This window comes from Jaculus jaculus, unplaced genomic scaffold (assembly GCF_020740685.1).
Source record: "Jaculus jaculus isolate mJacJac1 unplaced genomic scaffold, mJacJac1.mat.Y.cur mat_scaffold_35_1_3033546_arrow_ctg1, whole genome shotgun sequence".
In the NCBI taxonomy this organism is placed as follows: domain Eukaryota; kingdom Metazoa; phylum Chordata; class Mammalia; order Rodentia; family Dipodidae; genus Jaculus; species Jaculus jaculus.
This window is the reverse complement of record NW_025423491.1, coordinates 2,259,143-2,283,973: the sequence shown is the minus strand read 5'-3', so window position 1 is coordinate 2,283,973 and position 24,831 is coordinate 2,259,143. Positions and strand designations below refer to the sequence as shown.

Genomic DNA, 24,831 nt, shown 5'->3' with positions numbered 1-24,831 from the left:
CCTTTTTCCCAGTTTGGGGGAAGTTTTCTTCTATGATTTTGATGAAAATTTCCTTACTATGCCTTTGGTGTGAAATTCTTCTCCTTCTACTATACCATAAACTCTTATGTTTGATCTTTTCATAGTGACCCAAATATCTTTTGAAATCCCCTTGTCTTCTAGTTTAGATATTCTGTCATCTCATCCATTCTACTGGTAAGATTTTCTACAGAGTTTTGTTATTATTATTATTATTATTATTATTATTATTATTATTTCATTGGCTGTGTTCTACATTGCTAGCAAGTCTGTTTTTTCTTTATTATTTTTATTTCCTTATTTGTGTCTATTGACCTTTTATTTCATTAAATTGGTTTCCTGTGTCTTCTTTGATTCCTTTGATTTCCTCTTTCATTCCTTTTTTTGTTTCTCTTTGACTTCTTTGAGCATATTTATAATCATTCTTTTGAAATCTTTCTTAGACATTTCCTCTCATTCTTACTGGAGATCATTTCTGATGCATTAATACTTTTTGTTGAATTTATATTGTCCTAATTTTTTGTATTTCTTGTATTTAATGTAGTGACTTTTGTATGTTGGATTAATTTATGTTTGGATTTTCTAATTTTTTGCAATATTATTAGATGTATTAAGCAACCTAATGTTATATATCTTCATGGTAGAGCTTAAGTTGTTTTGTGTGATTCTTAAGACTCTCATAGTAACCACATAAGTGACAGTAGGCATTTGGTTTGCCGGCTGTGAGAGTATTCAAGTAGGCTGAGTGGGACAAAATAAAGGCAGCATCTAAAATTTTACTAAACAATGTACACATTCAATGAAAGATGGGGCAGAGTATTTATGCCAAAGTAGATATTATGGCAATGAAATCCTCTTACAAACTCACAGTCTGTAAGGATGTATGTTGCCTGGCACCCTTAATCCTGTCAACTGGGAAGCTAAGATTTCTGGTCTGTTGTGTGTTCCAAGTCAGCTTGTGACCAAGTGATAACCTTCCTTAATGAACAACACAAGTGGTTACAAAGGCATTATAAATCAGGAAGCAACAAATGACAAGGCCAAAATATAGCTTATTTAAGAATGGCAAATCCAACCATCCTTCAGGTTTAACACACAATTTACCGTGTCATGGAAGGTACAATTAGCATATCCAATTCAAGCCTATATACCTGGCTTATTTGAGGGGTTCTGTCATGATGTAATCACAGTTACCTTTTGGATGGTTTTGGTATCAATTATGTTGCACTCCTGCTTACGTCCCTCTTTGCTGCACTATGGGCTTAGGTAGGCTGGCTGGGTTGCTGGGTCACTGCTCTGATTGCCTGCGCCGGATGCTGTGTAGGTGAGCTCCCCTCCCAAGGTCTCTGGTGTTTGCTGGTACTTGTGCTGGCTGGCAGTGGGTATGGGGGATCTGGATTGTGGCTGAAGTTCTCCTGCTGGTCCTCATGATCCTCTTCCTCACTAGCCACTCCATTGGTCCTTGCTGTACTCCCTTCACATTTCTTGAGTTTGTGAGCGGGCTGGTGTGAGTGAAGAATCCCCTCACCTGGTTCTTCCTGTACTTCAGCTCAATCCTTGTGGCTGTGGCCTCACAGACCTGGTTCCAGTGCTGCTGGAGCCACATCTGCATGCTGCTATGTAGAAGCTCTGAATCTCTCCTACTTCTCTGCTGCCATTGATAATTTCTTATGCACCTCACTTTTTAGTAGAAGAGTGTATTTTGCTGTTTTAACATGCTGAAGACTATATATAACAAACCATTAGCTGACATTATTTCAAATGGGGACGTTATTAAAATCATTTTCAATAAAGTTAGGAAGACAAGCGTGATAATTCCTCTCCTTATTATCTATACTGCTGGAAAACCTTAGCTAGAGAAATAAGACAAATTCAGTAGAAGTATGCAAATAGGAAAAGAAGAAGTCATTTGCAGAAGTTGTCAGTTCATACATGGGGGTCCTAAAAATCTACACTAGTTTATACTGGTCATTGTTTTCTAGAACACCAGTACTGACAGGATTAATACATATTCTTAATGGGATTTGTAGGACTCATTACAGGATGTGGGCTGGCCAGTCCAAAAACTGCAGACTAGAAAGAGTACTAGGTATGCTCTCAGGCTACAGGTTTGTTCTTAATTGGATTTAATGAGTATATTTCTAAGCCACAGGTACAATGACTAAAATAAAAGACCTCCTTATGACAGCAATCCTAATATTAGCAAGGTTCAATAATAATAAGTTCTGGTCCTTACAAAGGCTTTTATGTCTGAACCTTCAGTCCTCTCCCACCATGCATTTTTCAGCCTATCTGCTCTCTTCTCAGACTCACTTGCACCCTAGCTGTTCCTCAAACACAGTAGGCACATTCCCTTAAGGAAACTTTGCTCAGGTTCTTTGCATCATGCACACCAGATGTATTCCCTTGTGGAGAATGTTCACAGGTTCTTTACCTCATACACACCAAGCAAATTACCTCATGGAGTCCTGGCACATGTTCTTTATCTCACACTCATTTGTCACTTTCCACCTTATAGTATTTCCATTTTCCATAATCTTCCTGCCAATATCTACTCCTGGATTCTTCATACTGGTAGGAAAATACATTGTTGTTCCAGTAGGGTCATCATATACAAAACATTGTAGGCCATTGCTGCTGTGCTTGGTTACCCACCAGAACTAAATGGTTAGACCCTTTTGCTGAATACAGTATAGGATGTGGTCCCAGGGAACTGAAAAAATAAAGTTGAAACTGAAATTGAAGTCATCTCACTATGAGACTTTTACCATAGTAATAAAAGGCACAGTGGGAGCTACTGTGGGAGAAAATCCATGTACATTTTGTACAAGCAGTGGAACATCCAAGCTCCAAAATCAACTAGCTAGTCAAGATGTTGCCACCAGTGCATAGTGACATATAAGAGATGAGTATTTAACTATTTGGTCATTGAATAAGAGACCCTTCTCAGTGTGTGGGTATCCATACGTATGACTGAGAATTGAATCAAAATCTATGGCATGTAACAACTGGTGGAGGCAAAAAACTTTATTCCCAGTTCTCAGGAGGCTGAGATAAGAGTTGCTGGTAGTTCAAGGTCAGTCTGCAGCTAACGATTGAATTTTATGTCAGCTTGGGCTGACCTAAGATGGTGCCTTGAAAGGGAAGCTTCCAGTGAATGTTCTTTGATTAAAAAGAGAAGTTATGCCCTTTAAGCAGCGTTCAAAATGTGCATATTTAAACCTTTTGATTAATCCTATTCTCACTTTTGTTTAGAAAACATTCTTGTTACAGGGGAAATAACTCATCAAAATGAGACTATGAAGACATTCCCCAGTGTTTACCAGTAGAGGAGTCATCGTTCTTAATCAACTATGTGAGGTAGATATGGAAAGGACACAGTATTTCTTTTATCGCTAGCCAACTAAGTTTTGCTATAGAAATGGCAGTAGACACTGAGGAATCTCAAAGTGCATCAAATAGAAAATGATAAAATGTTGTGAGCTTAAACTTAAAAGATGTTATATTCTTATATCTGTATAAAGTAGTAATTTTTACTGTATGATCTATAAATTGTGACTAAGCTAGAACAACTTTTCAGAGACACAACTTATAAATTATTAAATCCTTGGGAAAAAATAACCTTTTCATTGACAGCTTCCAAACATAGACAATAAACTGTGTTAATCCCACCCACCCCTATTTTCCCTTACACAAATCCCTGATCCTGGGAGGATGTGATAGGACATTTCAATTGTGACTTCTCAGCAATATGGTCATTTTGACTCACCTCACAGACCAATGCAATCACAAAAGAGAACCTCCAGGTTTCTGGTCAAGGTGGCAGCCTCCTAATTGTTCTTCATCTCCCAGTGTACTATAAGGCATGATCTGTGGGGCTCCAGGTCAAGTAGGTCTTAACAGACCTACAGTGGGAGGGCACAGAGCGGAACAGTTGGGAATCTCCTCATCCCCACCCTCTCAGGTAGGCACTTGGATCCCCTCAGCCATTAGCCACAGCCTCTGTGTCTAATCAGGTACTTTACTTTGCTACCTGCGGCCTCTGCTGACCATATCTGTGGTCCTCATACCTTCCTCTCTTCCCCCAACTGCTGCTGCTAACTCAGACCCACTGAACTACCCACAGGCACTCCCACCCCCACCATGTTTGGGAGATTTTAATGGATGTATTCCCTGTTTTAGTCAAAGTCTAGCAGTAGCTTGACATTGAAGATCATAATCGTCTCTATAAGATTCAGACCTGCTTCCCAGTTCCAGATATAGGTTCCCTTCCACTGAGCAGATCTTAACCAATCAGAAGCCATAGGTTACCTACCAAGGCTGTGTGCCACCATTGCACTGGTACATACAACTTGTCAGGATCATTACTTCTGTGTAGCTTAGACCCATGCTTGCTCATACCGTTGTTGGCCACTTTCCCCCAGTAGCTCAGGTAGTGCTTTCCAGAACTAGATGTGCTAACTCTCTGGGAACTGGCTCTCTTCAGTATTCCAGCCATGTTTCTCTGTGATCTGTGTTGGTAGCATATGGTGTCTTCAGCAGTAAGGTCTTACCTTTTATCTCAAGTTGATAATCAAGTGCTTTGACAGAAGCCTGTCTTGACTTAGGGACCTCCTATGTTTCTTGAACCAACAGCTTAATGTGGGCATCTGGTACTAGGTATTAAAGGGCAGAGCCATTTTTTTTTTTTTTTTAAAGATTAGGATTCATCCCACCTTCTCCAGGGCCCCCTATATTTCTGCTTACTGTTTTATCCTTTAGTGTTCCTTCAAGGAGAAAGGTTTCTATGATGCTGATTTATTTTCGCTTTATTTTTGTGTTGATTTCTCCTCACCCTCCCTTTCCCCTCCCCCTAACCCTTCTATCCCTTTTGCTGTGCCTCAGTTTGCCTACTCAGAATGCCAGGCAACTCAGGCTGATCCAGGTTAGTAACCACAGATGAGTGTGAACATGTGGACATGTGGCATTTGTCTTTCTGTGATGGTATGTTGAGTATGATCTGTTCTATGCCCACCCATTTTCCAACAAATTTCATTGTGTCATTTTTCTTCTTACTGCTGAGTGGAATTCCATTGTATATATGTTCCAAAACTTTGTTTTATATTCATCCAGTGATAGGCACTTGGTTTGGTTTCAGTTTCTAACTATGATGAATTGAGCAGTTATAAACATGGTTGAGAAAATGTCTGTGTAGTGAAGCATAGTGTGTTTAGGATATATACCCAGTAGGGGAATAACTGGGTCTGTTGATAGTTCTATATTCTTATTTTACAGGAAACTTCATGTTGATTTCCGCATTGGTTGTACAAGTTTGCATTCTCGCCAGCGGTAAATGAGGATGCCTCTTTCCCCACATCCTTGCCAACATTTGTTTGAATTTTTTTAATATATTTTATTTATTTATGTGAGAGAGAGGAGGCAGAGAGAGAAAGAAAAAATGGGTGTGCCAGGGCCTCCAGCCACTGCAAACGAACTCCAGATGCATGCACCCCCATGTGCATCTGGCTTCCGTGGGGCCTGGAGAGTTGAACCAGGCTCCTTTGGCTTTGCAGGTAAATGCCTTAACTACTAAGCCATCTCTCCAGCTCCTTTTGTTTGAAATTTTAATGATTGCCTTCCTAACTGGAGTAAGGTGGAATGTCATAGTTGTTTTAATTTGCATTTCCATGATGGTTAGTGTTGCAGTCAGGTTCTCATTGCCATCAGAAAACACCCAACCAAGAGCAGCTTGTGGGGGACAGAAAGTTTATTTTGGCATACAGGCTTAAGGGGAAAATGAAGGCATGAGCAGAAGGTGGACATCACCTAGGCAACATGAGATGGGCAACAGCAACAGGAATGTGTGCAGAATACTGGCAAGAGGAAGCTGGCTATGACACTCATAAGCCCACCTCGAACAGTGCACTTGTTGAATTCCCAAATTGCCATCAGCTGAGGATCTAGCATTCAAAACACCTAAGTTTATGGGGGCATGTGAATCAAACCACCACATTCTGTCCCTGGGCCCCATAAACTATCATTATGTAAAATGCCATACATTCAATCAAACTTTAAAAGCCCCCATAATTTTTATCGGCCCCAATGATGTTCAAACATCTCATAGTCCAAGGTCTTTTAACTAAGCCATAATACAAAAAAAAAAAAAAAAAAAAAAAAAAAAAAGCACAGAATAAACATTCATTCTTTAAAAGATAGCTTTGGGAGAAGCAAAGAAATATCCACCCATTATAAGATTTAAACAGGGCAAACATGAAACTCTGTTCCTCCAAGTCCCACAACTCTAGTCATTGACAGATCTCCAAGTCCAATAATTCTAAGCAATGACATGACTGGGATTCCAATTCAGCCCCTTTAGCTAATCTACTCATAATCCCAGAAAACTTCATCTGTGCTGGCTCCTTGGGAGCATCTCATAGTCCTTGAGTATCCATTGGATTGCCACTGCAACCAATGGTGCATCCCCATGGCTCCATTAGGCCTACATGCAGGCAATCCAGCAAGCCTGCTCCTCTCTTTCCCATGACCATTTCCAAAATACAAAACTGTTTTGGAAATTCAATGACCCTGTCTTTCCTGCATTTATTATGCTCCATAATAACAAGTGAGCTACCAGTTTGTTAATCCGGGGGGTAATAAAGCTGACTTTGAAGAATGGGACAGTCTCTCAGCATTCAGACCCTTTCAAAAGAGTCTGCATTTTTCCTCTTGTCCCAGTACAGGTGAGCTAGTCCAATTCTCAATGATTGTAAACTCTCAAATAATTGCAGCTATACAAGTAGTAGTTTTGGCCCAAAGATTTCATTTTTTTCTGTGCCATATCCCGCTGCTCACAGAAGTTTATTTCTATCCAAAGAAACACTGCATAAGTTCTCAGGACACAGGCATAATAGCAAACCACTCATGCAAATGACTTCTAGCCCAGTTCAGGCAAAGCTCTTTCTTGCCTTTAAAAGCCAAACCTCATAGCCCATACTTCTTAATGGATTCAGTCTTTCACCTCTGACCAGAATAATCCATTAAACTGTATTTATAGCAATGCAAGGTTTTAAGATTTCAAATTTGTCCACACTCCTCCTGCAAAACAGTTCCAAAAGGCCAAAGCCACAGCATCAGGTTTCTAGCAGCAGTGACCCTACTTCTGGTACCAACTTTCCTATTGCAGTCAGGTATGCATTGGTGTCAGAAAGTACCTGACCAGAAATAGCTTGTGGGGGAAAAGGGGATTTATTTTGGCTTGTAGACTCAATGATGGCTGGGCAAAACAACAGCATGAGCAGAGGGTGGACACCTTGTCCTGAGAAACATCAGATAGACAACAGCAACAGGAGAGTGTGCCAAACACTGGCAAGAGGACCTGTCTTATAACACCCATAACCACTCCCCAACAATTCACTGCCTCCAGAAGGTTTAGGGATTTTGTTGTTGTTGTTGTTTATTGTTTGTTTGTACGTTTCTTTTTTGTTTGCTTGATGTTCAAAGCAGGGTCTCACTGTAGCTCAGGCTGACCTGGAATTCATGATGTAGTCTCAGGGTGGCCTTGACCTCATAGTGATCCTCCTCCCTCTGCCTCCCAAGTGCTGACATTAAAGATGTGCATCACCTTGCCCAGCTCTAGGATGTTTTGATTCTCAAATTGCTATCAGATGGGGACCTAGTATTCAGAAAACTAAAGTTTATGAGGGACAGCTGAATCAAACCATCACAGTTAGAGATGTTAAATGTGTGTTATTTATATTTCTTCCTCTTGCTATTCCTTATTGAGTTTCCTACCCCATTTTTTTGAATGGGTTGTTTGATAGTTTTATTGTTTGGTATTTTGAGTTCTGTATAGATTCTAGATATTAGGCCTCTGTCAGTGGTATCCCTGGCAAAAATTTTCTTCCATTCTTTTTTTTTTTTTTTTTTGGTTTTTTGAGGTAGGTTCTCACTCTAGCCCAGGCTGACCTGGAGTTCACTATGGAGTCTCAGGGTGGCCTTGAACTCACAGTGATCCTCCTACCTCTGCCTCCCGAGTGCTGGGATTAAAGGCATGCACCACCACACCTGGCTAATTTTCTTCCATTCTGTGGGTAATCTGTTTGCTCTACTTACAGTATGTTTGTGCAAAAACTTTTGAATTTTATGAGATACTATTGGTTGAGACACTTCTTAATTTTCCAAGCTACTTAACAATTTCAATGTACTCATTACAACAATCACTGAACTGTAAAATTACTAATTTTCTTTTCTCAGATATAACTCCTAATTCTCAAAAGCTAACAATTACAGGTAAATATTTATCTATGAGAGAAAGCAAAACAGAAAAAATACCCATAAGCTGACAACAGGCTGTGACAATAACTCTTTTTAATTAACCTTTTCATTCACAGTTTTTATACATATAAACAATATACCCAGGAAATAATCCTCTTTCAAAATCCTCTTTTTTCTCCCCTTCCATACACTCTCCACTTAAACACTTTTTCCTTCCAAGTAACCCTTCTGTTTTTTTTTTTTCTTTTTTCAAAGTAGGGTGTCACTGTAGCCCAGGCTTACCTGGAATTCACTATGTATTCATAGTGTGGCCTTGAACTCATGGCGATCCTTCTACCTCTGCCTCCTAAATGCTGGGATTAAAGGCATGTGCCACCATGCCTGCCCCCCCCTTCTTCTATAATTTATTTATTTATTAGAGACAGAGATGGGTGGGAGGAAGAGAGAGAGAATGGGCACACCAGGGCCTCAAGCCACTGAAAACAAACTAAAGATTCATGTGCCACCATGTGCACCTGGCTTATGTGGGATCTGGAGAATTGAACCTGGGTCCTTATGCTTCACAGGCAAGTACCTTAACTGCTAACCCATTTCTCCAGCCCACCCCATCTATTTTGTTGTAATAATTTTCCATCATATTATACAAATCTTGTGTAGATAGTGCCAACCTCTAGGATAACATGAATGCAATTCCCACAATTTGTATGGAATACAGCACTCCTTCCCATGCTTAAGCTCTTCTCTTCTTCCAATTCCTTTCTCTGCAGTGGTCCCTGAACGCTACATGGTGTGATAGAGACACTGTCTCTGAGAAGACAGAATACAAGCACCTTGAAATCACCCTTTGATTTCAAAATTTGCTCTGTAGTACACCCCAAACACACAACTGTACATAAAAATAATTTTTTAAAAGTTATAAATGTAGAAAATTTACAGTTTCAGATCAATATAAAATGATACTACTCATTTAAAGTTTAAAGAACATCTTTGCTTAATTCAATTAAAACAATGATCACAACTCTAAATGAAGTATTCCTCCAATAGAATCAAAATATTTATCAACTACTTCCTTGGTTATGCAATGTAGAGTGCAAAATGACTATGAATTAAATGTTTCAAAACATCCAGAATATCATTTCCAATAGTTTTCTGTTACTTAGTAAAAGAGAAGAGCATCAAAAACAACACGGTACATGAGTCTGAAAATCTGTAATTGACATGGTAATGGTACTTAGAAGGTGATATAGTATTACTTCATCTCTAGAGTTTTATTAAGAGTAATGAAATCAAACAGATTTAAAACAAGGTAGAAAACAGTTAATGTTTCTCCCCTCTGATGTCTCTTTTTTGCTGAAATGGAGACCATTGTTAAAAACTAGGAAACACCCATTAACATGGATAGATCTCTGAAGTGGGAACTCATCCGGGGGATGAATCTGGGGGATTAAGTATATTAGGACTATTTCTACTTACAGTTGATGTAGAGTATTTTATTTTAAAATTGATTTTATCTTTTAAAATGTTATACTGTTAAATCTCTTCTGCCATCCCCAAGCCACTGAAAACCCTCCTCAGTAGTATTATTGGTAGTCAGTTTGTTTCAGTAGGCCTCAGTCTCTGGAGTGGGGGTCGGGGGGCATGCCTCAGGACATTCCTGTGCACAACGTTCCTTTTATAATATTTCTGCCCCTTCTGCCACAATGTTCTCTGAACTTTGGTGGGTGTCTTAGTAGTGTATTTTAGTGTTGAGTTCTTTGTACCCTCTGGAATTTTGCCTGGATGAATTTTGAGTCAACACAGTATCTGACACTATCTTTTTGGAGCTGGTTGTCAGGCTAGTAATGAGAGCAGTACTCATGTCTCCACTTGTTCTGCAGTGTGTCCTGAGACCTGGAAGATGTGGTGGAGGTAACATGTCTCCTGGTACATAGTAGGCTATTTTTTTTTTTTTCTTACTGTATTGATGGGACTTGGATCTCCTTGCCATTTTCTGTTATCTCCCTTGTCCTTCTACACTTGCTGGCTGAGTAGAAGCACTTTAATGCCACCATGGTCGATACTAGTTGAGTGAATGCTAGAAGCTTCTAACTCCCTTATATTTCTTTGCTACAGTTTCTCCTCAGTTAATAATTCTTTACCCACTCTTAAATTTTTGGTAGAAGAGTGTGTAGTATGTTTGTTAACTTACATTCTTTTTCTCAAAGATTCTTTGCTGTAGTTCCTGTTCCACTATATTCACTGGAAATTTCTCTTTCAGTCTCTTAGCAGCCTGTCCAGAACCATTCATTCTCAGGTAGGGATTACACAAATATTGGAGTGAGAATCCTTGTCTCTTAGAAGCCAAGAAAAATTACTTTCATTTTTTTCATTTTACTTAATTATTAGAGAGAGATAGAATATGCACGCCAGGGCCTCTAGCCACTACAAATGAACTCCAGATGCATGTGCCACCTTGTGTATCTGCCTTATGTGGGTACTGGGGATTAAACCTGAGTCCTTAAGCTTCACAGCAAGCATCTTAACCACTAAGCCATTTTTCAACCCTTTCACTTCATATTTGTTGAATTATGCTACAGTTTGCCAGGGCTCTGCCATTGGCAACTGAAATAATATGCCTCAGAGTTATTTAGTAAAGTGTTACATGAATATTAAAGATGGCTTGGTTGGAGATGTCTTAGTGGTTAAGGTGTTCACCTGTTAATCCTAAGGACTCATGTTTGACTTTCCAGATCCTACATAAGCCAGGCACACAAAGGTAAGGCAAGCATAAGGTCACACATGCCCACTAGGAGGCACAAGTGTCTGGAGTTCAATTGCAGTGGATGAGGTCCTGCTGCACCAATTCTCTTCCCATCCCTCATCTCTTTTGCACTGCCTCTAAAATTAAAAAAAAAAAAAAAAGTTTTCTTGGGCAGGCATGATAGTGCACACCTTTAATCTCAGTACTTGGGAGGCAGGTGTAGGAGGATCGCTATGAATTCAAGGCCACCCTGAGACTGCAGAGTGAATTCCAGGTCAGCCTGAGCTAGAGTGAGACTCTACCTCAAAAAAAAAAAAAAGCAAAAAAAGAAAGAAAAAAGTTTTCTATGTCATACCATAAATTAAGTATTTACCTAGGTGTCAGTCACTGCTAGGCACAGACTGGAGCCTTCTGTAGATGGGCCTGAACTGCCAGGCAAGACTAAGTACCCCCAGGCCACAGGAAGCCACTCCCTCTCCAAGCCCAGCACAATTGAACTTAGGCTTTGGTCAGTTGCCTAGGAAACTCCTTATATGATATCAGCCAGCACCCTTTGCACAGCCCATCGCCCTGTACTCTACACCTTCCCTTTACCATTGCTTATGTGGTGGAATGTATGTCCCCATATGCTGATTAGGAATCAGCATGCACCCTTGTACATCCAAACCCCTTAGAACCCTCAATTGTTTATAAACCCATTTCCCTATTGATTAAATCGAGCTGTTCACAGAGACTGTCTCTCGAAAGTGATTCTTTTGCATACTCACTACAGTTACTTGGATGCCTTTGGGAGAAACACAGCTGGTCCTGGAGGAACCAGCAACCCAGAGCTGGTGCTAGAACAGGACTAGATAGGTGAGTGCTCTCCCAAAGGGACTGGGAGATATTGGTCCATGTGGCCTTGCCTCCATGTTTTTGAGGGCTGGCAGGTTTCTCTTTTTCCTTCTTTATTTTCTTTTGGCATCCATCATGAGACATGGCGAACTGGCAACTGATGTCTCTTGGCCAAGGTAACTAACTCTTCGGTATTGACTGAAGGTCAGCCATCCTCTGCCTAGACCCTGACAGCCCATTGGGTGTTGGCAAAGAACTTCTGTCTACTTCTCTCCAACACAAAAAGCTGGTAACACATCGACCTCTCAAGGGGCAAGTCGCCATTCTCTTACACTTGTGGATAGGCTTATGTCCTGACTATTGGGGAATCCCCCACAGTGCTATTCAGCCCTTGGGAACATTGCCCTCTGGTCTTGGCATTTCTACTCTTTTCTATCATGAATAATATTGTCTCCCACCAAAAGAAATCACAGATTCATAGATTAAGGGATCTCCTGAATATTAGGGGAATTAAGCTCTCCCAGAGGGAGGCCAGTTCCTGTTGGGAAGAAGTCCTCCAAGTCACCCCCTGGATGATTTCCGGGGATCCATGTGGACCTGCATAGCTTATCTGGCTAGGAAGTGCAAAGTTCGGGAAGGAAATTTCCCTTCCCTTTTCATCCACTTTCATATTTCTCTGCTAGGGCAGTGGCAACACTGCAAGCCATCTTTGCAAGCACTCCAAAGTGGCTCGGGTCAGGTGTTGGGCTCACCCATACCAAGAAAATGGTGCCTCAGCCTGTGCAGGCGCCATGTGTCTGTATCTTTTCCCAGTGGCCCCCAGCATTCTCAGGAGCCCCTCCCTTTTTTGCCCTTTGGCCATACTCAAGCCAGTTCTCCATCATATCCCCTCCCCATCTCAATCAGTCTATCTTCTATTTTAATGTTATGATCTTTTCCTCCATTTATGGTGCTCTTGTATAGGTAGTGTCAGGCACGGTGAGGTCATGGATATCCAGGCCATTTTGTGTCTGGAGGGAACACGTTGTAAGGAGTCCTACCCTTCCTTTGGCTCTTACAGTCTTTCCACCACCTCTTCCACATTAGATCCTGAGGCTTGGAAGGTGTGATCAAGATGTTACTCATTACTGCAGTCACTTCTTTCCAGCACTATGATACCTTCTGAGTCATCCCAAGGTCACTGCCATCTGAAAAGAGAAGATTCTCTACCCAAAGTGAGAGTAGCATTAATATAAGGGTATAAATATTAAGAGAAGCGCTTACTGGGCAATTAGATAAGCACAGTATATACATTTCTCCAGACATCAGCAGATGTTACACCCCTAGGGCTCATGACTACCCCTGTTTTAAGTTTTCAGTATCAGGGATACATTCCCCGCCCACACACACAGGAGCGGGCCTCCAGTCCAATTGGAGGGCAGTTGGTTTCCACCATGACAGACATGCCACTATTACACCTGTTGGCTCATTTGGCCTGGCTGGCTAATTATATAAGGCTTTCAGTGTCCACTTTTGAGTGTCTTCACTGGTGGTATCTCTTTCTCTCATTGAACTACATGTAGAATGGCTTCTTCCAGCTTTCTATCAGCTGGTCTACATGGAGGAGGTTAACAGCTCAGTTCCAGCAGGATTTCTCAGTGGCCTGGCAGCCCAAGTATGTAGAGTCTTCAGCAATAGGGACTTACCAACGATTCCTGGTGGGAAACCAAGGGCCTTGGCAATGGCCTATAATGTTTTGGGGGCATCTGAGACCTCCCTGGCCAACAACTCACTAGAGGTATCCCATCCCTGGCACTGAAAATTTTCTAACAATGATCTATGGCTCTTGAGTGTTCCATTGTCCAAAACCAGAGGATTTCATATGATTTATTTGCATCCTTTTAGATTTTGATTAGCACTCCCTCCACCTTTCCTTTACTCCGACTCTTCCTCTGACCTCACTCTGGGCCTTTTCACCCCCGTTAATCTATTCTTCTGCTTACATATATAACATACCAACCTATTAAGTACCCTCTTCCCTTCCTTTCTCTTCCCTTTATATCTCCTTTTTACCATACTGCCCTGTGCTCCTGAGTTTTTTCCTTCTCACACAGAAGCCCAATCATCTGCAGCTAGGATCCACATATGAGGGAGAACATGCAGCACTTGGCTTTCTGGGCCTGGGTTAGTATAATCCTTTCCAGATCCATCCATTTTCCTGCAAATTTCACAACTTCATTTTTCTTTACCGCTGAGTAGAACTCCATTGTATAAATGTGCCACATCTTCATTATCCACTTATCAGTTGAGGGACATCTGGGCTGGTCCATTTCCCAGCTGTTATGAATTGAGCAGCAATAAACATGGTTGAGCATGTACTTCTAAGGAAATGGAATGAGTCCTTAGGATATATGCCTATGAGTGTTATAGCTGGGTCATTTGGTAGATCCATTTTTAGCTGTCTTAAGAACCTTCACACTGATTTTCACAATGGCTGGACCAGATTGCATTCCCACCAGCAGTGTAGAAGGGTTCCTCTTTTTCCACATCCCTGCCAACATTTATGATCATTTGTTTTCATGATGGTAGCCAATCTGACAGGAGTGAGATGTAATCTCAGTGTAGTTTTAATCTGCATTTCCCTGATGACTAGGGATGTAGAACATTTTTTTAGATGCTTATACGTCATCCGTATTTCTTCTTTTAAGAACTCTCTATTTAGTTCCATAGCCCATTTTTTGATTGCCTTGTTTGATTTCTTATTATTTAACTTTTTGATTTCTTTGTATATACTAAATATAAATCCTCTATCAGATATATAGCTGGCAAAGTTTTTTTTTCCCATTCTGTAGATTGCCCCTTTACTTTATTCACAGTGTACTTTGCAGTACAAAATCTTTGTAATTTCATGAGGTTCCAATGGTTAATCTGTGGTTTTATTGCCTGAACAATTGGGGTTATATTCAGAAAGTCTTTGCCAAGACCAGTATGGTGAAGGATTTCCCCTTCTGTTTCCTCTAGAAGTTTCAGTTTCAGGTCTGATGTTAAGGTCTTTAATCCATTTGGACTTAATTCTTGTACATGGAGAGAGGGAAGAATCTATTTTCATCCTCCTACAGATACATATCCAGTTTTCCCAGCACCATTTGCTGCAGAGGCTGTCTTTTCTCCAATGAGTATTATTGGCATTTTTATCAAATATCAGGTAGCTATAGCTACTGGGACTTATATGTGGGTCCTCTATTCTGTTCCATTGATCTACATATCTACTTTTATGCCAGTACCATGCTGTTTTTGTTACTATGGCTCTGTTAGTATAGGTTAAAATCAGGTATGGTGATACCTCCTGCCTTATTTTTGTTGCTCAGTATTATTTTAGATATTCGAGGTTTTTTGTGATTCCACATTAATTTTTCATTGTTTTTTCTATTTCCATGAAGAATGTCATTGGAATTTTGATGGATATTACATTAAATGTGTAGATTGCTTTTGGTAAGATTGCCATTTTCACAATATTGATTCTTCCAATCCAGCAACAAGGGATGTTTTTCCATTTCCTAGCGTCTTCTGCAATTTCTCGCTTGAGTGTTTTATAGTTTTCATTGTAGTGTTCCTTTACTTCCTTGGTTAGGTTTATTGCAAGGTACTTTATTTTCTTTGATGCAATTGTGAATGGGAGTGATTCTCTGATTTCATACTCTATGTGTTTGTTGTTAGCATATATGAAGGCTACTGATTTCTGTGTATTTATTTTTATCCTGCTACATGGCGGTAGGTGCTTATCAGCTCTAACAGTTTGCTGGCACAGTCTTTAGGGTCCTTTATATATAGAATCATGTCATCTGGAGATAATGATAACTTGATCTGTTCCTTTCTAATTTGTATCCCTTTTATGTGCATCTCTTGCCTTATTGCTGTGGCTAAGACTTGACTTCCAGTAGTATATTCAGTAAAAGTGGGGACAGTGGACACCCTTGTGTTGTTCCTGAATTTAGTGGAAAAGTTTCTAGTTTTTCACCATTAAGTAATATGTTGGGTGTAGGCTTGTCATAAATAGCCTTTATTATATTGAGACTCCAAGAGCCGCACGTTAGGCGCCAGATGCTGGGCTCCTCCCCAGCAGGTAGTGCTGTGGAAGGTCCAGGTCTGCTGGTTCCTCCCAAGGGGTTAAGGAAAAAGATGAACGTATGATGACTCAGAAACCTCTCCTAGCCACCAGAGAAAAACCACACTGAGTCAGGAGTCTTTTGGAAGCTGGAACCCCAGCTAGCCACACTTTGCATATCTTTAGATTGAAATCGGAAACCAACCACCACAACTTAAGATCCCCCCAGTGACATTGCTTCCAGCCAGGTAGCCAGCAGATGCAAACTACAAACAAACAACTGAATATATTGGGGGCTACCTATTCTATTCAACCTACCACAGAGAGCCATTAGTGACCTCCAAACTCAATCCTTAATTATATTTTGGCTATCGGCTTGGTCTTAAACACTCAGAGAGAAATGGATAACCAAAAAAAAAAAAAAAAAACATAGGTATATGAATGTCCTATTAAGTAATAAAACAAGAGCTTTCCAAGAGGGGAAACAAACAAGACCTTAAGTCATTTTTTTCCCCATCTCTAGTAGTTCTAATTCTTCCTACACTGCATCAGTACACTTCTGGGGTCTGTTAAAATACTTCCTCTGTCTGGGAGACACTCTCTAGCTGCTACAACTTCATGCCCCAGTCATCAGGAAGTTGTAATCTGACATCTTTGTTCCTTGTCCCCTTACAGTAATTGGAGTGTCTTCTTATGAGATGGTGAAATAAAGAGGGGTACAGTTAGGGTGACTAGACCTCTGAAGGTAAAATCAAGTAAAAGGTTTTTCTTTATCTCTTGCCCAGTTCCAAAGAACTGTTTTTCCCTATGTGCTGGCTCTGCAAAGGACAGGCCTTGCCCTCATTTATTCTAGTCAAGTTATGCCTCTCTGCCTGTCCAGTTCTTAGCCAACCAGAACTGAATGCCTGTTCAATATTTCCATAAACAGGACTACTTGTGTCAAGATGCCTGCTCTCATATGGTGGGAAGGGGTAACCAACCCTTGCATAAATATTTCCTCTCCCACTTTTTGTTCTCCAGTCTTGCTTGTTTAACAGGTATATCTCTATGAGTCACAAAAATGGTCTTCAAACTCCATCTGTGTCAACCAAGAGAGATTTTCATCCCTCTTTTGGTGGTCCTCAGCAAGATGCTGTCTCTTGGTGCCTGTGGTGACCAACAGCCTCGAATCTCTCCAGAGATGATTGAACTCTCTTACAGGTGTGGTACTTCAAAACTGTCTAGCCTTAGACATCATTACTGCTGAACTTTTTTTTAATGTGCATTCTTGGGACAAGAATATTGGGGGTTTGGGGGCTGGAGAGATGGCTTAGCAGTTAAGCGCTTGCCTGAGAAGCCTAAGGACCCCGGTTCGAGGCTCGGTTCCCCAGGTCCCACGTTAGCCATATGCACAAGGGGGCGCATGCGTCTGGAGTTCATTTGCAGAGGCTGGAAGCCCTGGCGCGCCCATTCTCTCTCTCTCCCTCTATCTGTCTTTCTCTCTGTGTCTGTCGCTCTCAAATAAATAAATAAAAATTTTAAAAAAAAGAATATTGGGGGTTTTTGTTAATAAATGATTCTAAACAAAATATTTAAACTCAAACAAGGAGCTGCTTGACTGCTACAAGCCTGAGGACCCCTCTGTTGTGCCAAGACCCCTGACCAGGAGCCAAGTCCCCTGGTCACCCAGGAGCCACCCAGAGAACCACCACAGAAGCTGAGACACTAGAATGTAAAAGCAGCAGGTTTCTTTATTGCAAGCCCAGGCCCGGGCTCCATCCTCACAGTCTGGCACAGACGTAGTGAGGGAGAGAGCCCTGACCCTCAGAGGAAATGGGTTTTTAAAGGAAATGTTACATCATATTGTGACCTTTAAAATGGTTCTAAGAGGGCACAGGTGGGAATTTTGAATTTCAGAGAGGGTGCGTGTGGGAACTCCAGTCTACTTATCTTAGGTAGTAACTTGTTTGCAGAACCTATTGCAAGAGCTGTTTGTAGAACTTATCTTTTGCAAGGGGCTGGAGCCTCTGTGGCCAGGTATCTCTGGAATGTCCTTGAAGTGGAGGCTTCCCAGGAATCAAGGGGGGTGGGGTGGGCTATAGCTAAGCAAGCATGCATACAGAAGCAAAAATAGCACATTAGTCAGCTAGTTCCTCATCTGAGTCAAAATGGCTGTCTGATTTTAAATGGCAGCACCACTGTCCAGCCACTAACTGAGGTCATCGAAGCCAGATGCAGCACATTACTTCTCCTTGGTCTCTCGCCCTCCACCTGGTTCTCTAAACCTTTAGTTACTTGGCTTCTCCTTAGCCCCCTCCCTGATATAGGAACCCTATTGCTTGTAGTCCCTGTCTCATCAAATTTCTCAGATAACAAATAACTCTATAGCTAAGGTTGCTACTAATCAGGTCCTCATGCATCACCTAGCTCTATCTGGACCTATAGTAAATTATGAAGAACTCACTCAGGATGACCCTGCCCCATTATAAAAACAAAGGGGTAGTTGTTGGCCACTGCCAGGCACAGGCTGGTGCCTTTAGTAGCTGGGCCTGAGCTTCCAGACAAGGCTGAGGACCCCCAGGCTACAGGAGGCCACTCCCTGTCCAAGCCTGGGACACCTGAACTTAGGCTTTGCCCTGTGACCTTTGGCCAGTTGCCTAGGAAACTCCTTATATGGTATCATCCAGAAACCTCTGCACAGCCCGTCCCCATGTATCCTACCATTGCTTAAGTGCTGGAATGTATGGTCCCATACGGTGATTAGGCATCAGCAAGCAACCTTGTACATCCTTAGGACCTTCGGTTGCTTATAAACCCATTTCCCTATTGATTAAACTGAGCTGTTCACAGAGACTGTTTCCAAAAAGTGATTGTTTTTCACACTCACCATGATTGCCTGGACACCTTCAGGGAAAGTGCTGCTGGCCCTGGAGGATCCAGGAACCCACACCTAAGAAATTTGGCAAAGGAGTAAATGACAAGTGTCATTTTAGAGGAAAGAGTCTTTTCAGTTTAATAGATCAAGAGTTACTGTGGCACCCAAACTAACAGCCAGGTGGACTCTAGTTTAGCTGAAAATTTGCATGAAGATTCAATCACCAGGAGATGAAGTGATGGCTCAGTAGTTAAAGGCACTTGATTATTAAGGCTAACAGTCTGGGTTTGATTCTCCCATACCCAGGAAAAGACTGATGAAAACAGTTTCTTATGCATCTGAAATTTGTTTGCAGTAGCAGCTTGTCCTGACACATCAATTCCCTCTCTCATCATCATTCTCTCATTTTTATTTCACCACTCTCTGTTTGTAAATTAATTAATTTGGGAAAAAGATACAAAAATTCCAGTAGCACTTCATTTGAAGGTCCCTAAAGCATAAGGTTCAAAGATGAGACTCTTGCTAGAGGGAGCCTCCACTCCACACCCCCCTGATAGGATTCTGCTAAGTATACCCATTGTCTCTATCTGCCTTTGTTTTTCAAATAAATAAGTGCAATAAGTAAATTTAATTTTTTAACTACAAGTTTGGTATGGCCATATTACAAATAAAGTTTTAGTTTTCTGTTTGGATAGAATTTCAGCATGCTAAAATGGTTGAGAAAACAAAAATGTGTTTATTGAGACTTAGAATTTCAAATCAGATACATTTTATTCTTTGATATTTTAAAATTTTTGTTTATTTCAGAATGAAAGAGAGAAAGAGAGAGATGATGGCAATACTGCTCATGTCTCAGTCCATGAGTGCCAGTCCTGCATGGCTGGTGCTTCAGTCTCTACAACCTGGAAAGACCCTGAGCCAGTGTGACTCCACTATGGAAAGATACACACTGGAACAACCTGTAGCAGCTGAGCTGTCTCCATGGATGGATCCAGGGCAGGGAAGACCCAGAACTTCTGTGCCTCCTCCATGGACAGATCCAGTGTTCAGAAGACCAAGAGCCCTGGCACCTCCTCTGTGGATGGATCCAGTGCCAGAATGATCCAGAACTGTGAGCCTCCTCTGTGATGGATCCTCCTGGTGCAGTGAGTAGAGACACTGCTTTATGAGGAGCACCAGAGCTGTGAACTTGTGCATCCCTACCTACGCCCTACCCTCCAATCCACTCCTGACAGATATCCCCCTGCTATGAGCTTGCATAAGATGCGTGCTTTTTTCATTTAAAAAGTATTTGTTCACTATTTGTCTGTTTATTTATTTGCAAACAGGCACACACACAGATAGAGAGTAGGGCCACCCCAGGGTGTCTAACCATTGTAAATGAACTCCAGTTTCATGCACCTCTTTGTGCATGTAGTTTTATGTGGGTACTGGACAATTGAACCCAGGTTTCACAGGCAATTACTTTAACTGCTGAACCATCTCTCCAGCCCTTCTTTTCGCCGTTTTTAAGTTGATAATGTTACTGTATGAGCACAGTCCATATTGATCACTTCTTACTCTGGCTATATACTCTTATGTTCAATCTCCTTCACCCAATTATACCAAGGACCTATCAAGGTGAAGCTGCGTATTCACTGTGTGGTGCTGAATGCACCAACGTTTGTGAGGACAGCAGTGCCTAAGGGTACTCCTCCCACCCTGTGGCTCTTACCGTCTTTCCATTCCTCTTCCACAATGTTTCCTAAGTCTTGAGGGTCTGGCTGTAAGTTTAGAGCACCTGATGATTTTATACTTTGATGAGTTTTGAAACTCTGGTGTTTGCCATCATCTCACAGGAGGAGCTTCTCAGACCAACAGTGATATACAATCTGACAACTTCCTATGTAATGTTTGCTTGGCCCTGGCTGTTGTGGTACAGATGTCTTGTCTAATATGCACTTGTTTTCATTTTCTTGTCCTAATGATGGTCCATGGGTCTCCCAGATATTGTCTACCATCTGTGTAAGCCAATTCTCTAATCAGCAATGAGAGCAGCATGGATTAATGGGTATAAGCATACATATTTAAAAGATATTTTGATGGGCATACTGTATCCTTTTATTCCAATGAACACTGGGAGCATCCCTCTAAGGTCTCCTTCTTTATAAACCATAGATAGACTTGGTTCTCAGTACCAGATATGAATCTCAAGTCCAGTCAGAGAGCAGTTGGCTAGCCCCATAGCCTGTATGCATTATTACACTGGAGTGCACTTCCTGCCTGGCTGCTTGATCCCATATCCTGGACTTCCTACTTGTTCATGCTGTTGGGCTGTTGGTGACCATCATCCCCTAGCAGCCTGTATCACTCTTTCCAGCATTATGAGGGCTAATCAGCATGTAACTAGCTTCCATATCAGTTCCAGTTTGATGTCTCAGTGTCCTGAAACCACAGTTTGTGGGGTCTTCAGCAATAGGGTCTTATCATTTGACCTGTGTGTTAACTAAGTGTTTTGGAAATGACCAGTAGTGTTTTGAGGCCTCAGGTGCCTCCCAGTCCAATGAACAGACCACTATGGGGTAACTAGTTCTGCACTAGGGCTCACCAAGTGCGTATGGCTTTAGAATGAAGGTATCTTCTCCTCTGTAGAGTACAGAATTGTTTTAGTGGCCTCATGGGCCTTCCTGACCAGCAAATAGCTTACTGTGGTGGTCTCATTTTGGGACTTGGGGTCACAAGAGCCTGTGACATTAGAATAAAGCTTTCTCCTCCTCCACAGGTGCTTCTTCCCAAAGAATGAACCCTCTCTCGTTCAGAGTCACATCTTTATTAGCTGACCAAGAGAAAGGTTTCTATAGTACTCATTCAGACCATCATTAGTTTTGAGTATGTCACCCTCAAACTCTTGCCACTCAATATCCTTCCACCCACTGTATTTTCCCTCCACTTGCCTTTTAAGTTCCTTCCTGTCATCCCTCTCTGCTTTCCCTCTCTTCAACCTCACTCTATTTTCCTTTTTAATACTGATGCTTACTCCAACTTAGAAACACATCAAACTGTTCCAGGTTGTCAGCTGTATATTAGAGAACATGAGCATTTGTATTCTTGAACCTGTGTAACCTCACTTTATATGATTATTTCCAAATCCATTCATTTTTATGCAAATTTCATTATTTTGTTCTTCCTTATCATTGAGTAGAATCCCCTCATGTATATGTACCATATCTTCATTATCTATTCATCAATTGGCTGACTTTTGGGCTAATGACATTTACTAGGTATTACAAATACAACAGATATAAACATAGCTGAGCAAGTATCTCTAAAGAAGAGAGTCTTCAGGGTATATGCCCAGGAATGGTATTTGTAAATAAAATCATACATCTACTTTTAGATTTTTAAAAATATTTTAGTTTATTTATTTGCAAGGTGAGAGAGAGGAGAGAGTGTGTGAAAGAAAGAATGGCAGCGCCTCTTGCTATTGCAAACACACTCCAGATCTGTGCCCTGCTTTGTGCATCTGGCTTTATGTGGGTACTGAAGATTTGAATCTGGTCTGAAAGGGGTCCAGCCAGCATTGCCATGCACTCTCTAACCACTGAGCCTAGTTTTAGATTTTTGGCAAACCCTCATGCTGGTTTCCATAGTAGTTATGCAACTTTGTTCTTCGGCCATGAGGATTCTTCTGCTCCACACCCCTGCTCCCTCACCAGCATTTATAGTCATTTGCTTGTTTGATTATGAATGGATTGAGATAGAACCTCAAAGTTCTATTAGTTTGCATTTCCTTGATACAAAAGTTGTTAAATATCTTTATAGATGTGTATTGGTCATTTGCATTTTCACCTTTCACAATGCTCTGTATCATTTACTGTTCCATATTGTGAATGTGTTAATTTGAGGCAATTCTGATGTCATTGCCTTTGTATGTAGTGAGTTGTGTCTCTCTAGCACAATTAAACACTGTCTTGTCATTTTCATTGTTAAGAGCTTTAACTATAATGTACCTTGGAGAGTTTCTTCTTTAGTCCTGTCTGTTTGGTGTTCTCTGGGCTACTTGTATCTGCATGAGCCTCTCTTTTGAGAGATTGACACATTTTCTTCAATACTTTTGTGGAATATATCCTCTATGCCTTTGGCATGGATTTCCTTTCCTTCTGGTGTCCCCATGATCTGGCTACTTGGTCTTTTTAGGATATCCCACAGTTCCCTCATATTCTGTTCACTTGATTTTTTGAAGTTACCCAAGTTTTTGGCTTCCTCATAAATTTCTTCTATCTTATCTTCCAGATGAGAGTTTTTATCTTCTACATGAATAACTTTGTTAATGATGAGTTCTAGAGAGATTTTATGAGCTGTTTGATTTTTGTTTTCTGTTGTATTATTATCATCATGTTCTTTTGATGTATGATTTCAGTTTGAGGTCTGATTTTCTTGTTGTCAAGAGGAAACTGGCTGTAATACTCATAAGCCTTACCCCAACAGCACACTGCTGCCAGGAGGCATTAATTTACAGTTGCCATCATTTGGAGAGACTAGCATTCAGAATACCTAAGTTTATGGGGGACAACCTGAAGCAAACCACACAACATACATGCCACTCTTGCATCCATTGACTCATTTTGCCTGACTGGTCCAACTTAAAGCTTGCAGTGTCTACTGTTGTTTATCTCCTCTGATTTCTCTCTCCCATGGAGCTGCATGCAGTGTAGGTTTTTTCTAGCACTCTGTCAGCTGCTCCAGAGGAATGAAGCTTTCAGATCAGCTCCAGCAAGATTTCTCAGTGACCTTGTAGCCCAAACATGTAGAGTCTTCAGCAAAAGGGTCTTACCATATATTTCTGGAAGGAATATAAAAAGAGACTCATCAGTGGCCTGTAATGTTTGGGGGGCATCAGGGACCTCCCTGGTTAACTCACTGGAAGTATCCTATTGCTGGCACTGAAAATTTTCTTGTAACCATCTATGGCTTCTGGGTGCACCATAAAAAGGTTTCAATATGACTTATTCATACCCTCTTAGATTTTGATTAACTCTCCTCTACACTTTTTGTATTCAATCTCTTCTCATAACTTCACTTAGGCCTTTCCACCCACAGTAATCTGTTCTTCTACTTACATATATACAATACCATCCCCTTAATTCCTCTCCTCTCCTCCCTCCCTTATAGCCCCATTCTAGTTTACTGGCCTCTGCTACTGAGTTTTATTTCAATATACATACAAGTCCAAACATTTGTAGCTAGGATCCATATATGAGAAAGAACAAGTGGCACTTGGCTTTTGGGGCCTGGGTTATGTCACTAAATATAATCCTTTCCAGGTCCATCTATTTCCCTGCAAATTTCCTAATTTCATTTTTCTTTACCACTGAATATAATTCCATTGTATAAATGAACCACATCTTCATTAGCCAAATTTTCTTTAAAAAGTCCAGTTGATCTATTGAAAATTTGGGCATAAACTGAAGTTAGGATTCACTTGGTGGTTTCTCTATTCACAATTGCTAGGAAATGGAATCAGTGCAAAGCTGAATCCACTGATGAATGAATAATGAAGATGTAATACAAATACACATTGGAATTCTACTCAGAAGGAATTAAAAATGAAGTAATAAAATTTTCAGGAGAGGCTGAGAGATGACTCCGAGGTGAAAGACACTTGGTTGCATAGCCTGACAGACTGGGATTGATTCTGCAGTATTCAGGTAAAACTAGATGTGCATGTATCTGGAGTTTGTTTGTTGTGGCAAGAGTTCCTGGTACACACATTCTATTTATCTATCATCTATCTACTATCTATCTCTATCCAGATAAGTAAATAAATATTTTTTTTAAAAAAGAAACTTACATGAAAATATATGTAGTTTGAAAAACTCATATGAAGGCAGGTTGCATACCACAAACTCAGAAAAACAAACCCTACATGCTGTCTGTCTTATTCATATCCTAAAATGGAACATTTTAATTTGTTTATAAGTTGTAGAAAGCATCAGTAGTATTGGTAATGAAGCTATAATGAAGTTTTGAGTGAGGCAAGGCAAGGAGTTGTGAAAAGAGGGTATATTT

General features: G+C 40.9%; 1 protein-coding gene and 1 long non-coding RNA gene across 19 annotated transcripts in view; both read left to right on the top strand.

The window, feature by feature from the left end:
- The window catches only part of LOC123457313 (zinc finger protein 432-like), a 174,897-nt gene that overhangs the window by 23,826 nt on the left and 126,240 nt on the right, over nucleotides 1-24,831 (top strand). The window lies entirely within an intron of this gene.
- Nucleotides 16,406-20,084, top strand: LOC123457314. The gene is made up of 2 exons (XR_006634991.1): nucleotides 16,406-17,129; nucleotides 19,591-20,084. It is a non-coding gene; the product is annotated as an uncharacterized LOC123457314 (long non-coding RNA).